Genomic DNA, 15,218 nt, shown 5'->3' with positions numbered 1-15,218 from the left:
TAAAAATCCTAGAAGAGAGCATAGACCGTGATGTTTCCGAGATCAGCTGTGGCAACATTTTTTTAGATATATCTCCTAAGTCAAGGCAAAGAAAAGCAAAAATAAACTATTGGGACTACAACAAAATAAAGTTTCTGGACAGTAAAGGAAACCATCAACAAAACTAAAAGACAACCTATAGAATGGTAGACATATCTGATAAAGGGTTAGTATCCAAAATAGATAAAAATTAATGCAACTCAAAACCAGAAAAACAAGTAATCAGATTAGAAAATGGGCAAAAGATATGAACAGACATTTCTCCGAAAAAGACATACAGATGGCCAATAGACACATGAAAAGTTGCTCAACATCACTCTCCATCAAAACTACAATGAGATATCACCTTACACCCATCGGAATGGCTAAAATCAAAACACAAGAAACAAGTGTTGGCAAAGATGTGGAGAAAAAGGAACGCTTATGCACTGTTGGTGGGAATGCAAACTGGTGCAGCGCCTCTGGAAAATGGTATAGAGAGGGTGTCTGAGTAGCTCAGTTGGTTAAGGGTTTAAGTCGATTCCAGAGTCCCAGGATTGAGCCCCATGTTGGGCTCCCTGCTCAGTGGGGTGTCTGCTTTTCCCTCTCCCTCTGTCCCTCCCCCTGCTCCCTCTCTCCCTCTCTCTCTCTCTCTCGCTCACTCTTTCAAACAAGTACATAAAATCTTTTAAAAAATGGTATAGAGGTTCCACAAAAGTTAAAAATAGAACTGCCTATGATCCAGTAATCATACCACGGGGTAGTTACCAAAAAAATACAAAAAACATCAATTCACTAGGATACATGCACCCCTATGCTTATTGCAGTATTATCTACAATGGTTTTACTATGGGAGAGCCCAAGTGTGACTGGATAAAGATGATGTGGTATAAACATGATGAAATATTATCCACCCATAAAAAGAACGAGATTAAAAAAAAAAAGGAATGAAATTTTACCATTTTCAACAACATGGATAGAGCTAGAGAGTATAATGCTAAGTGAAATAAGTCACTCAGAGCAAGACAAATATCACATGATTTCATTCACATGGAATTTAAGGAACAAAACAAACAAGCAAAGAAAAAAGAAAGAGAGACAAAGCAAGAAAGAGACTCGTAACTCTAGAGAACAAACGAATGGTCACTAGAGGGGAGGCAGGTGGGAGGATGGGTGAAACAGGCAAAGGGGAGTAAGAGCTCACGTGGCATGATGAGCACTGAGTAATGCATAGAACTGCTGAATCACTATATCATACACCTGAAACTAAACAGCACACCGCACATTAACTACATTGGAATTAAACTGAAAAACTAAATAAAAAAATATGGAATCTCAGCCTCCTTCCCCCATTCCAAAGCTACAGCCCCAATGTCAAGGTGCCCAGGAGGTGCCCAGGTATATTATAGGCATTTAATAATGAGAATATAGATGTAGTAACAAATAAACCAATGAGTGGAGGAATGTCCTATTAAAGCTGGAACTTCAAGTGACAAATGTTTTTTTAAAAAATATATTTTATTTATTTGACAGAGATGACAAGTAGGCAGAGAGCCAGGCAGAGAGAGAGGAGAAAGCAGGCTCTCCACTGAGCAGAGAGCCCGATGCGGGGCTCAATCCCAGGACCCTGGGATCATGACCTGAGCCGAAGGCAGAGGCTTTAACCCACTGAGCCACCCAGGCGCCCCTCAAGTGATGAATATTTATTTCCCATCAAGTACTGTGCTAGGCCAAGGGGATACAAGGTAAAGAAGATATTCCTCCTCTCAAGGAATTCCCAATACATCTGGCAAGCCTGAGAAAGAAGCCATAATTGCAACACAAGAGAATTTGAACTGTAATAGAAGCCTAACAGTTATCTATTGCTTTAGTAATGCTACACACCAAACAACCACAAAGCCTCACTGGCATGCTACAATTATTACTTACTGACCATGAATCCAGGGTGGTCAGCTAAGTGACTTTGTTGTTTTTGGCTTGTCTTGGTTACATAACTGGGAACAAACTGAAGGTCGGATGCTTTGGGTTGCAGTGACTGGCTCGCCGCCACGTCTCTCATTCTCCAGCAGACTGACCTGCACATTTTCATGGGAACGACAGATGTGTACTTTTTTTTTTTTTAACCAGAAAATGTTTACTTTTTATTTTTTTTCTTTAGATAAGGCAAATCTGTTTTTCCAAGGAAATAATACCATTTGGCACAAAGACCAAAGGAGCTACATCTGTCTTGTGATTGAAGTTTGTTTAACAATATATGAACTGCTAACAACCCCTCTTCACCGGGCAGCATTTCTCAGTGATGCCCTTGACTTTGAAGCCTAGAGCAGGCTGCGGACATGGCAAGAGACAATTTGAAAGAAATGACTCACTGCTGTACCAGACTCTGTGAACGCACCAACTGGAACTGACCTTCAAAGGAATCCTAATTGAAATGGGGAGAATACTTGGAATTACACTGTGGAATGACTCAGAACCAGCAGAGACACTGAACATGGCTTTGTCAAGTCTTCCTTTGTATCATGTCCACTAACATCTCACTGGCCAAACGAAATCACATGATACATTCAGAAACAAGAGGCAAGAGATTCCAAGTCATATGGCAAAGGGTGTGGACAGAAGGAAGAGGAAGAATTGGGCCATTTTTGTAATCCACCATAAGAGGTATTAAAAAAAAAAAAAAATTGCTGTAGGCGGAAGCTTAAAAATCTAAGCCCAAGAGAATGATTTTGAAAGCTTTTCCATTCCACAATCCCAAGATCATTTTTCCTCAATACTCTCTAAACCAGAAGGAACACTGCCATTCAGACCCATAGAAAATAACAAATAGAATTCACCAAACCCTTTCAGTATATCAGGCCCTGTGCTAGGTTCTGCACATGCACTAACTCATTATTTGCTCCCCAGCAACTCAAAGATGTATATGATTACTGCAGTTATAGATAAAGAAACCAAGGTCCAGGGAAGTTTGATGACTTGCTCAAGGAGGCACGTCCAGGAAGCAGATGCTCTGGAACTTTTGCTCTCCTCACCCACAGCACAGAAATTAAAGTCATGCCCATCACCTGTCCTTTTTCTGCTAAAAGAGACAATGTAACAGTTTTCACATATAAATCACTTCTGGCCGGGGCACCTGGGTGGCTCAGTGGGCTGGGCCCCTGCCTTCAGCTCAGGTCATGATCTCTGGGTCCTGGGATCAAGCCCGCAGTTGGGCTCCCTGCGCAGTGGGGCACCTGCTTCCCCCTCTCTCTGCCTGCCTCTCTGTCTGCTTGTGATCTCTCTCTCTGTCAAATAAATAAATAAAATCTTTACCAAAAATAATAGATCATTTCTGGCCAAATGTAACATTCCAAGAATTAAAATTTCCATAAATGAACCACCAGGAGTAAATTCTAACACAGGTCAGCCATGAAATGGCAGTGTGTGTATTTATTTATTTATTTTTTTTTTTTAAGATTTTATTTATTTGTTAGAGAGAGGGAGAGAGAGCGAGCACAGGCAGACAGAATGGCAGGCAGAGGCAGAGGGAGAAGCAGGCTCCCTGCTGAGCAAGGAGCCCGATGTGGGACTCGATCCCAGGACGCTGGGATCATGACCTGAGCCGAAGGCAGCTGCTTAACCAACTGAGCCACCCAGGCGTCCCGGCAGTGTGTGTATTTAGGACTAACCGACAAGGCCTGATTTGTTTTCTTTTTCTGCAATATTGAATTTTTAAATTGCTTCCTTGGTGGTCTGAAAAGTTCTGATGCCATTTGTACTGTGTCAGTTGCAAGACAAATTCAAGTAATCCTGAAGAATCTAATAATCATGTGTCAACCAAAGACGAGGGCTGTGTTTATTTTTTCATTGTATGAAGAATGCATCTTTAATGAAACCATTTCACTTCTCCAGTTTGAAAACTGTAGCCTAAGTATTCCCTCCTATCACATGATTTTGTCCTGTATGGTCATCTGCCTGACTTTGCTCATGACTTCAAGATACAAGGAAGAAAGAAACTGAGCCCACAGACGTGAGCACTCAGGGTCACTTGGTGTACTGTTGTCATCACAGAAAACTTTCTCAGCCTAAAGAATTGGATTGGCACTCGGAGTGACCCATTTGCTTTCTCTCCCGAAATGCACAGTTTTCCATCTGTTCCAGAAGTTGGCTTCCATCAATGTCTGCTGTGGAGTAAAAAGCTCAGAAACTCAAATGCAGCCTTGCCTCAGCAATCCTGTCAAATTCCCTAGTGGAACTTCTAAAATGGCCCACTTCTCAAAGTGACATAACAAGCAATGAGCCATTTAGTGATTCAGCTGGAAATCCAAAGCCCAGGCTGTTTGTCCTCAAGCATTTCCATAAAGAAGAAGAAGAAGAAGGAAAAAAATAGCAAGGAGGGAAGAGAAATATAACTTTTTCTTATGATCTACATCAGGGATGTTTAAAAGGCTTCATTCCACATGACAGCTCCTGTCAAGGGGTGGTTCTGCCTGGGGTGCTGTGTGGAGAAGAATTCTGAGCTCATGTAGGGACATGATGGGACCTGTGCAGCTATCAATTAGCCACGTTAGCTAATTAGCTATCAATTAGCTTGCACAAAGAGGTGTGGCAGCCTGTGGGCCATCCTGACTTTCTTCTAACGAAAGTCGGAGTTGTTTAAACATTCATTCATCTTGAGTTATCCAGTATGTCTTATTATACAGAGACAACAGAATAACTCTTGTTAATGCCAAGTGTAACTGATGGTATTAAAGAAGTTAATTGACATCAGCATCTTTCCACATGGGCCACAGCAAGGAAAAGTGATCTAGGGTTTTTCCTCCACATAACAGTATAAGAAACCTGTTACCTGCTGCTCCATAAAATAGGCTTCACCCAATTGCATTTCTCTCTCTCTTTTTTTAAATTATTTATTTATTTATTTTATTTTGACACAGAGAGAGAGAGATCACAAGTAGGCAGAGAGGCAGGCAGAGAGAGAGGAGGAAGCAGGCTCCCTGCTGAGCAGAGAGCCCGATGCGGGGCTCGATCCCAGGACCCTGTGATCATGACCTGAGCTGAAGGCAGAGGCTTTAACCCACTGAGCCACCCAGGTGCCCCAGGATTTCTCTTTTAAAATAGTTGTTCTTTCCTATTCTCTCCCCACAGTTTAGAAACTGAGGGCTGAAAAATGACCACAGGGCCGTCTTTGTGCAGTCCCCTCATTGAATCAGTGGCTTTCTTCTGGACACATGGTCAGAGGATACCAAGAGCCTTGTTCGATAAGACCAATGTAACCCCAGAGCATGACTCCAAGGACCACAACAGATCGTTAGGTAGAAATTAACTGCCTTTCTTGTCAGGTACCTCATTAAAGTTCAAAAGTAATTGTTGTTCCTACTAGTTAGCGCTTTTTATACATCTCCCCTTATCACCTCGTTGTGCCTTGGTGAGGAAAACAGCCTCATTGATTGATGTCAGCAGACGCGGGGGAACAAATGGTGTTTCATTCATGACATGAAGGTTGACCCACACACAGGGTGCCCGCCATGGTGGAACAGGACACCTCGTAGCTTTGCGGACATTGAATCAGGAAGGGCTACGAAGCCCTCCACCCACTTTCTCTTTTCTCTCCTCTTTCTTTGTCTTTTTTTCCCCTCCCATTCTAGTATGTTCTTCTTTTTCCTTTTTCCTTTCAACTTCCTCACTCTTTGTTTCCTTTCAACTTTTCTCCCTGCTTTCTTTTTCTTTCCTTTTTTTGCTTTGATTCTTACCTTCCTCTTCTCCCTTTGACCTTCTGTCTACACCATTATTTATTTCTAGCCATTGAGACTGTGGGTTCAACATGTATTGAGGGAGTTTTTCGGACAGTCCGGATGTTTCACGTGGTCATGATAAAGATGCCATTAGATCCTTCCCAGAGAATGGATTTGCTGCTGGCTGGGGGGAGGCCCAGGGAGTGAGCGGGATGATGGCCGCTGTGCAGCCCGCCGCTGAGCAATGGCTGTCATTGCTTAAACAGAGTCAAAGGAAAGTCTGCTTCTAACAGTCCTGAAGCTTCATCCAAAATAGTGGGATAGACTGTGGCACTGGGAAGATTTAGATGGAAAATCATTTTAATCCATATTCTAGTCCTTTTTAAAATTATTATTTTAATAGGATTTGGAGGGACATGTACCATTCCTTGGTTGCAGCCAATTTTGGTCTGACTCTCAGCTTGCCCAACACCCTGGGCTGCTCACCTCAGGAAACAAGGCAATGGAGGGAAGGCTCAGTGGGCTCCTTTGGCCTGGGGTTTAAATCGATGGTTGGTCATGGCTAAGAGCTGCAGAGCTGAAAATTCACTAGAGCCCACAAAGTACTTCAGCCCCTCTCTCTGACAGACCCTTCTTTCTTGCTTTCTTGCTGAGTCCCCAGTCCCTATGTGCCACATCTGACTTTCCTGAGAGAAAGATTTAGAATAAAACCTGGAACTATGTTTAACTTATTATTAAAAGATCGCCTTTTTCAAGGGCTTTCCAGATACCAAGATTTTTGCATAAATTAATCTCCTTTTATTTTCACAACTCTTCTGAAGTGAAAAGTATTGTTTCTGTTTAACAGATGTGGAAATGGAAGCCTAGATGTGGAATTTATTTGCTCAAGTCGCAAAACAGTACATCATGCAGCCATGACCGACAGCACAGCAGTGAGCTACAAAGCCCTTGTTCTTTGTGTCTACACTCCATTGCCTCCTTCAAAAGCCTACAAATGCATCTGTACAATGACTAACCTCAAGGATACAGAACCCCGTAGACTGGGTACCCACCCTCCTAGGCCCTGCTCAAGTTTCATTTCCTCTGTGAAGCCTTTTCTTTTCTTTCTTTCTTTTTTTTTTTTAAAGATTTAAATTATTTATTTGATACACAGAGAGAGAGATCACAAGTAGGCAGAGAGGCAGGTGGGGTTGGGGGGAAGCAGGCTCCCCGCCGAGCACAGATCCTGATGTGGGGCTCGATCCCAAGACCCCGGGATCATGACCCGAGCTGAAGGCAGAGGCGTTAGCCCACTGAGCCGCCTAGGCGCCCCTGTGAAGCCTTTTCTAATGCCCCAGCCTGCATGGGTCTCTCCCCACAGAGAACCGGTCAACACACATTTAACATTTTGTACTGAGGTTTCGCTTCCTTTTTACCTTTTTCACTGTCTCCCTACCTAGACTGTGAACTCCTTGAGGGTCAGAACACTTCTTTCTACTTCTTACTTTTGTCCACAAAGATTACAGGTTCTCCAACCATGCTCTGCATATCAGTGCCATCCAGGGAACTTGTAAAAAATACAAATGGCTGACACCTGTCCCTGGACTCCTAAAGTGGCATCTCCGGGAAAGGCCCCAGCATCTGGACTTTAACCCATATCGTTAAGTTCATCTGAGGCCCAGCAAAACATGTAAATAGCTTACCTACAATAACTACAACGGATTTAAGCAATTCTCCTCTCCAAATGGCTATAGGATCCAGTCATAATATTTTTCATGACCAAACTAGCTATCTTCCTCCACCTCCCACAGCTCCTGCTAAAACAACAGGTCTGTATGGTCCCTTGTGCCCTCAGGTGACCCAGATCCAGGAGCTAGAGCCTGGCCCAAGGGTGTTCCATCTTCCAGTACAGGTAGAAGGGCCAGACCCATGCGTACATCCTAGGGTGTTAAACTGCACCAAACGTTATGACAGAGGTGTGTGCAAAATGCTCTCTGCCTTCAGGAATTGGGGAAGGTTTTCCAAGGAAGTTAAACTGGTTGAAGGATAAATAGATGTTGTAGAGTGGAACTGGGGATGGGTGGTAATTGGCAAAAACATGTATAAAGGCAAAGGGTGGGACTCAAAAATATCACTTTTTTTAAGCAACCATTAAATTACCATTAAAGAGAACTGGTTATAAATGATAATATAGCTCTATATTGGAATACGATGCAGAGGTAAAAAATGAGTGCAGAACTCTATATACCAATTTGGGATCATCTCCAAGATACACGATTGAAAAAAAAAAAGGGACACGTGTGCTGGAAAAACAAAACCAAAAACATGGGGTGAGACTGTGTACATACACATACATTTGTGTTAAGGCAAGAATATTCTGGAAATACACACGAAATGCACTGGGAAGAGGACCTGGGGGCTAGATGGCAAAAGAAAATGTTTCATGATATGCCCTTTTATACTGATAGGTTACTGTGTTTATATTCATTCTTTGTTTAAAAAATCCGTTAAGTGTTTTAAAAATACTGTTTTGTGGGTGCCTGGGTGGCTCAGTGGGTTAAGCCACTGCCTTCAGCTCGGGTCATGATCTCAGGGTCCTGGGATCGAGTCCCGCATCGGGCTCTCTGCTTAGCAGGGAGCCTGCTTCCTCCTCTCTCTCTCTGCCTGCCTCTCTGCCTACTTGTGATCTCTCTCTGTCAAATAAATAAATAAAATCTTTAAAAAAAAATACTGTTTTGTGATCAAATAAAAGGATAATGAGTGCCATTCTACAGAACTGTTTCCTATTCTAGTAAAAAAGGCCCCACCACTCAGGTGTTCAGAAAGAACCTGGTCAACTGTGAGGCCACATGGTATAGACAGGGAGAGAAGTGGATTCAAGCAAGTTAGTTAGATGAGATGGCCTTGGGTACCAAGCCACTGGGAAACTCAAAGAGCCTACATGTAAACTTCTGGAGGCAGGGCTTGCATCACCAAATTCAACTAAGCAAGCCCATCGCTGATGCTAGATAAAGCTATCGAATCCAAAAATCTTATTAAAATGTCTACATTGTGAGAGTCCGCTCATCTATAATATAGCCACATTAATTGAAGATTTAAATGAAGTTAAATTTGTGTTAACAAATTCTCTAAAGGTCAGAATCATTACTTTCAACACATTCAGTGCAAATGTTTTTCTCTTGTGTGCTACTCCTCGGTGTCCGTTGAAACTGGCTTGTCCATTGACCCTTATTATCTCCCTCCGGCCGGAGAAGCTGTGCCGCCCTCCTTCTTGCTCAACTCCAGGGCGCATTGCCTTTGTGATAGGATCAGGTAGCTTTCCCAAGAAATTTCCTGGGAGCTCCTCACTGTTAGAAAAGAAATTTCCTCTGCTGCCTGAAACCCACTGGGGGGCGTAATTTGTGGCATGGTGCCTCACCACCAGGAGGGGGCATGAAGGCAGGAACATTAATCAAATTTGGAAACAACGAAGAAACAGTGGGCCCTGAGTGGATCAGCATATGATTAGCAGCCCAGAGTATCAGATTTTAGAATGTGAAAACCAGAAAATCTTGGGGCTACACTGCACGTGTGTGAGATTAAAGTGCCCATCTGCAGATCACCCCAAGGCTTTGACCACAAATATTACCTCCAAATGCATAATAACAACATTCTTGATTTACTAGCTGTTTGTATTTCCTATCTCTATCATGAGCTGCAATTTTTCCAAAAACTATAAATTTATCAAATTTATATAAATCTGATATCATCCCTAGCATGACACCAAAGGCAGGGGGTTCAATAAGTGCTTCTAGCCAATGAAATGTTTGTTGAACATCTACTATATACAAAGGACACCCTTGGGGACGCATCATTGGATGTTGCATTGAAATAAGTAATTGACCTATATGGTACTTCTTCACCTCTGGGCTTTTCATACATTTCACCCTGCCAGAAACATCCTGTCTTTCAAGATTCTGCTCCTCCTTGAAGGCACAGTTAAAACCCTTCCCTTCTGTCCCCAATTCCCTGATACCTTTTGGCTTTGAGCCCCCATGGTGCTTTTCATGTTCTCAGAGTACTCTTCATGAACAGTTACCTGCATGGATTCCTTACTCTCCCTCCCAGAAGTAAGGGGTCTGTTTGCTTGATCAGTATCCCTCTGTATGCAATGCCCAGCATGGAACCCTATAAACATCATCCTAATATTTTTTTAAAAGATTTTATTTATTTATTTAACAGACAGAGATCAAAAGTAGGCAGAGAGGCAGACAGAGAGAGAGGGAGGAAGCAGGCTCCCTGCAGAGCAGAGAGCCTGATGTGAGGTTCCATCCCAGGACCTGGGATCATGACCTGAGCCGAAGGCAGAGGCTTAACCCACTGAGCCACCCAGGCGCCCCAATAAATAAAATCTTAAAAAAGAGACAACAGTAAAGTCAGGGGTCATTAGGAGTTGGGTCAGTTGCACAGATTTTAGATACCAGGTGCTTGTTCACTCCGTAAACATTGATTGATCATTTCTGATGCTCCAGGCTCTCAGAATTCAGCAGTGAACAAGGCAGACAGAACGTTGAGCCTTACAGAGCTTGCAGACTGGGCAGAAACAGCAAAACTCAAAAGTCTGCAGGGGACCAGGCAGATGATAGCCACAAGGTAGGGTGAAGGGATCTTCAAGCTGCCCTCTCACTTTTGATAAAACAGGGAGAAAGAGAGTTACTTCTTTGCTTTAAAAAATATCAGCCACAAAAATGATAAATGGCAATCAACACTCAGACCTCATCTGGAGTGAAAGAGCAGGGACAGGTAGAGACTATGGAAAACGGCAGACACATGTCCCAGCTGAAAGGAGGCTTCGCGCAAGCCCCAACAACCGCCACACGGAAATCAGAGCACAGTCTTGCCTGAGTTTTACTCTTAAGAAAAATGAGAAGCCCAGGGTTTGGTTGTTTCTGTTTTTTCCCAGTTTTATTGAGAAATAGTTGGTATATGTCATTATAAACTTAAGGCATACAGGATGACGGCTTGATTTATACATACTGTAAGAGAGAATTTCAAATTTTTTTATTGCATTCTCCTTTAAATGAAGGCTCAAATGTTTAAAAATGACTCTGCATGCCAAAAAAGAGACCGCTGCATTTGACGCAGCCCTTGGGTTCCCAGGGCTTCTGGTTCAGATATTAAATTGGCTCACAAGAGAAAGCTTTCCCTATGAAATGCAGCAATCAAAGAATGCCACAGAGCCTGTGGGACCCGACCTGGACCTTTCAAAGTAGAGAATATTCTTGGCAAGGAAAAGGAGCATATTCTAGTGTGTACAAGTCTCTCATTGAATGGGAAGAAGACAAAACATCTTCATGGCGCTTCCAGCCCCGGGCTGGACAGAGAGATGGGAACGCATAAGGTACTTCCAGGCAAAGAAGAGACTAATGTGTACAATGTAAGGAAGACTGACAAATGGAGATAAAAGAGCCTTCCTCTTTAAACTCTGTGCTCATTTAGATCAGGTAGAAAAGCAGAGGTTCCCGATTCCTTCCATGGTTCAGGCTTGACTTCGTAGAGAGACAAGCTGTTGGTAAGGATCATTTTATTTGGCATTCCACCATTCAGAGACATTTTAGAAGAGAGAGGGAGGAGCTAAAGATTCATTTATATGTTTATTTAGTTACATGTGTAGAGCATCAGCTAAGTGCCAGGAATTATTTTAGAAATGAGGACACAGCCCTGAATAAAACAGACAAAACATCCATCTTCAGGGGCCTCTCTTCCAGTGAGAGAAGAGAGATAATAAACAAACAAAATTGTAAAGACACAAAATGTCAATTGTATAAGCCATGTGACTTTCTGGGGAGGAGTTCCAAAAAGAGGAGAGAGAAAGTGCAAAGGTCCTGAGGTGAGGACTGAACATAGCATGTTGGAAGAAAAGCATGGGAGGCAGAACTAAGAGGGATCTGTGATTCCCCCCCCGCCCCTGTGTTACTCCCATGATTATATATGTTAAAAGAATTTCTCTACTGCAATTAAGATTACTAATCAGTTAACCTTTAATTAGGAAGATTATCCAGGTCAGCCTAACCTAATCATATGAATACTTTAAAAACAGAGACTTTGATCAGGTGGCTGCCAAAGAGAAAGTCAGAGAGATTCAAAGCATGAGAAGGTCCAGTATGCTTGCTGGTTTAGAGGACCCAATGCACATTTGCTGGCTTACAGGTGGAGGGGACTACATGGCAAAGAATGTGGGTGGCCTTCAGAAGCCGAGAGTGGCCCTCAGCAGGCAGCCAGCCAGGAAACGAGGTTCTCAGTCCTAGAACTGCAAGGAACAGAATTCTGCCAAAGACCCAAATGAATCTGGGAGTTAACTTTTCCCAAAAGCCTCCAGACGAGAGCCCATTCCAGCAGGCAAGCTGATGTTGGTCTGAGAAGAAAATGTGGCTGAGCCTGCCCGTAATTCTGAGCTACTGAACTGTAAGGTGATAATAAATGGGGGTGTGGTAGGAGCTGCTACGCTTGGAACAATTTATTATGTGGTAACAGAAAACAAACAGAGATATCGAGGAGGCCACTATGGCCGGAGTATAGTAAGCAAGGGGGGTTAAGAAAATGAAATCAGAGAAATAGCTAGAAGCCAGACAATGCAAGCCTTTATGCGCCTTGGTCAGGCCACTGGACTTCTACCACGTGAGACGGGACACCCCTGGATTGTTTGAGGAAATACGGCCTCGCCTTCCTCCTGAGAGCTCACCCTGCTAGATCCACAGACACCCAGGGCAGCAGCTCTGCTGATGGAATTTCCAATGATCTCTGGAGGCACAGTAAATACTTGATTATAAAATATTCAGAAGAAGCCAGCAACAGAAATGTAGAACAGCCAGAGAGGTTGAGAGATGGACCATATCAAATACAGCATTAAAGATAGGCCAGCAGTTTCGAAGAGCAAATCCATCAAGAGAGATCACACCAGGCAGCCTGAAACACCCCCGTGCTGCTCACTTTCTCCCGTTCTTGCACGCACGAGGACGAATGCTTTCAGTAGACATGTTTCGCTGACAAGCATGTCTGTGCTGTACAGATCCAGCCCCAGGAATATCTGAAGCTTGCCCCCATGCCATCTGGCAGATGATTAACATGTGATTAAACCTGATGATTAGCCATGGCCAGGAATCTGATCGTTAATAGTCAGAGTCTCAGGGGGCAACTTTTATTGGCGGTTGAGTGCTCTGCCAGAAACTGCCTCCCAAAGGGGGCTGGGGGATTGGAAAGATGACTAAGGAGCCCCATGGTGGAAAAATGAAAACGGAGACCCGTGAGATAATAACAGTGATAGTGAGAGGCAGAGCCTCCCCCACCACACACACCAAGTCAGAAATACCTCAGGTATAATTAAACTGTACTCCAGAATTTAGCACCTTTTTATAATAAGAATCTTTACTTGCAATCCTCAGCATTCTGTTGCTTTGGCAAAAAAAAAAAACCTATCTCTTGACATTCGGGAGGTTTCTGTCCCATTTTCAAAGAACACCCCTGGTGAAGATGCTTTTCAAAAAAGTGTTTTGTATCTGTGGTGACTTTGCCAATGAATCCCCCCTTCCCCAGCAGATGAATCCCCCCTTCCCCAGCAGAACTTGTCCCGGCCCCTCTCTGGCCTCTCCCCACCTCCATTTGGACTGGCACACCCGGGACTGGGCCTGCTGTGGGGCCCCCGCCAGGGCAGAGCACCCCAGCAGGAAAGGACCAGATTCTCCATGTCACACGCTGTCGGGGAGGATGACTTTGAGCAGCCACTGTCTGGACCGGCAACCCTCTGCTGGCCTTTGGTTCTAGCCCCTGGCAACAGTGGACTCCTGCATTAGTCTGAACTTGGACTGGGGCCTGGGGACTTCTACTTTCTTGACTGGCTTCTCATCGGTTTTATCTAAACTGCCATTTTATGAGATCCCCTGCTTTCTATTTCCATTCTTGCCCATATTTTCTTTCTCCTCCTTCCTGTTGTCTCTTGTCAAGGCCCACGTCAGAGCCTCGTGCTCTTAGGAGTACATTAGGAATATGTGAATTGACCACAAAGTGTGTTTGTGGTGATTTGGACAATAACACATATAGGGCCCTGTGCAGTGTGGTTGGCACATCATAAATGCTGAACAAACATGAACCACTTTTAGCAGGAAAGCTGGTGGTTGTGTGGAAAAGGATAAGGATGAGGCCCGCAGAGAGTGTGCTTGTAGGAGAGGAGACTTAGGTGTGGGAAGAGGATTTCAGCATCCCGTTTACATGCAAAGGCACACATGCAACCGACCTCATTTCATGAGCATTGACCCAGCCCTGCAGTCACCAGCACTCGAGATGTGGCCCTGGGGAGTTTGCGTAAAGCCATTCAGGTTTGCGTATGCTGTGTTTGAAAATCCTAGTGATGAAAAACTCACTTTAGTCCCTCTCTCACCTTCTTCATCACAGTGGTGATGATCAGGGTGTCTTCCTTCAATAATTACGTACCAAGTATGTGCTGGGAGCGAGATACCAGGTTACCGCAGAGAGCAAAGCAAAGTCCCTGCCTTCCTGCCTCTTAACAGTGTGGTCGGGAAGACAGACAGTCAATATGTACACAGCATAAATAAGTCATCACAGTGAAGACAGCAGTAGGAGAAACAGGAGAGAATCTCTTTCAGAGAGGGTGAACAAGAAGGCCTCCTTGAGGGGCACCGTCGATGAAACATCTGACTCGTGATTTCAGTTCAGGTCGTGACCCCATGCGTGGGAGAACGAGCTCCGTATTGGGCTCTGTGTTCAGTGGGGAGTCCGCTTGAGACCTCTCTTCCTCTGCCTCTGCCCCTCCTCCCACTTGAGCACGAGCTCTCTCTCTCTCTCTCAAATAAATAAATACATTAAAAAAAAAAAAGAAGGCGTCCTTAAGAAGGTGACTTTCAGTCTGAGGTTGGAAGCCAATGAGAATAAACAAAGCAAGTACAGAATGGGAGCAAAGCCCAAGGAAGACCTATAGTGGGGGAAATGACAGTAAGCACTTACCACGTATTGAGCTACTAGATGCCGGCTCCGATCCAAGTTCTCTCATTTGACCCCACAACTCTGCAAAGAAGGTACGGTTTTTCCAGGGGGATAACTGAGACTCAGCTCAAATAAATCTCCCGAGGCAAGTTACAACACTGATACTGAGTCATATCAGCGTCTAGCTGTGGTGCCCGGCTTTGTTTTGGAACTGCAAGGTCAGAGCCAGGCAGTGGACCAGAACCAGGAAGAACAAAAAAGAGGAGCCTTCCAGACCAGGGCCAAAGGCCAACAGCCACTACGATGGATTTCAAAGGACTCTCTTAAGGAGAATTGTAATATCCGCCACCATGTTTCAGTGATGGTCTTGCACCAGGCACTGCTACACCACCACAAGCAGCTCTCATGTCCTCCTCCCAACCCCTTCAGGTAAGCAGGTGCTGGATCTCTGCTTTGCAGATGAATAAAGGGATGGAAACATCCTCCCCTGCGCCCTCATCCCCCACCCACCCCCAACCAGGTCACACACAGACC

General features: G+C 44.1%; 1 long non-coding RNA gene across 1 annotated transcript in view; it reads right to left on the bottom strand.

Annotated features, from left to right (window-relative positions):
• LOC116579952 overlaps positions 1-14,887 on the bottom strand; it is a 55,754-nt gene extending 40,867 nt beyond the window's left edge. Inside the window, exon 1 of the long non-coding RNA XR_004281475.1 lies at positions 14,706-14,887. This is a non-coding gene — a long non-coding RNA (uncharacterized LOC116579952). The remainder of the gene's footprint in view (positions 1-14,705) is intronic.
• Positions 14,888-15,218: the final 331 nt, after the last annotated feature.

This window comes from Mustela erminea, chromosome 1, assembly GCF_009829155.1.
Source record: "Mustela erminea isolate mMusErm1 chromosome 1, mMusErm1.Pri, whole genome shotgun sequence".
NCBI lineage: Eukaryota > Metazoa > Chordata > Mammalia > Carnivora > Mustelidae > Mustela > Mustela erminea.
This window is presented reverse-complemented; position numbering and strand designations above follow the sequence as displayed.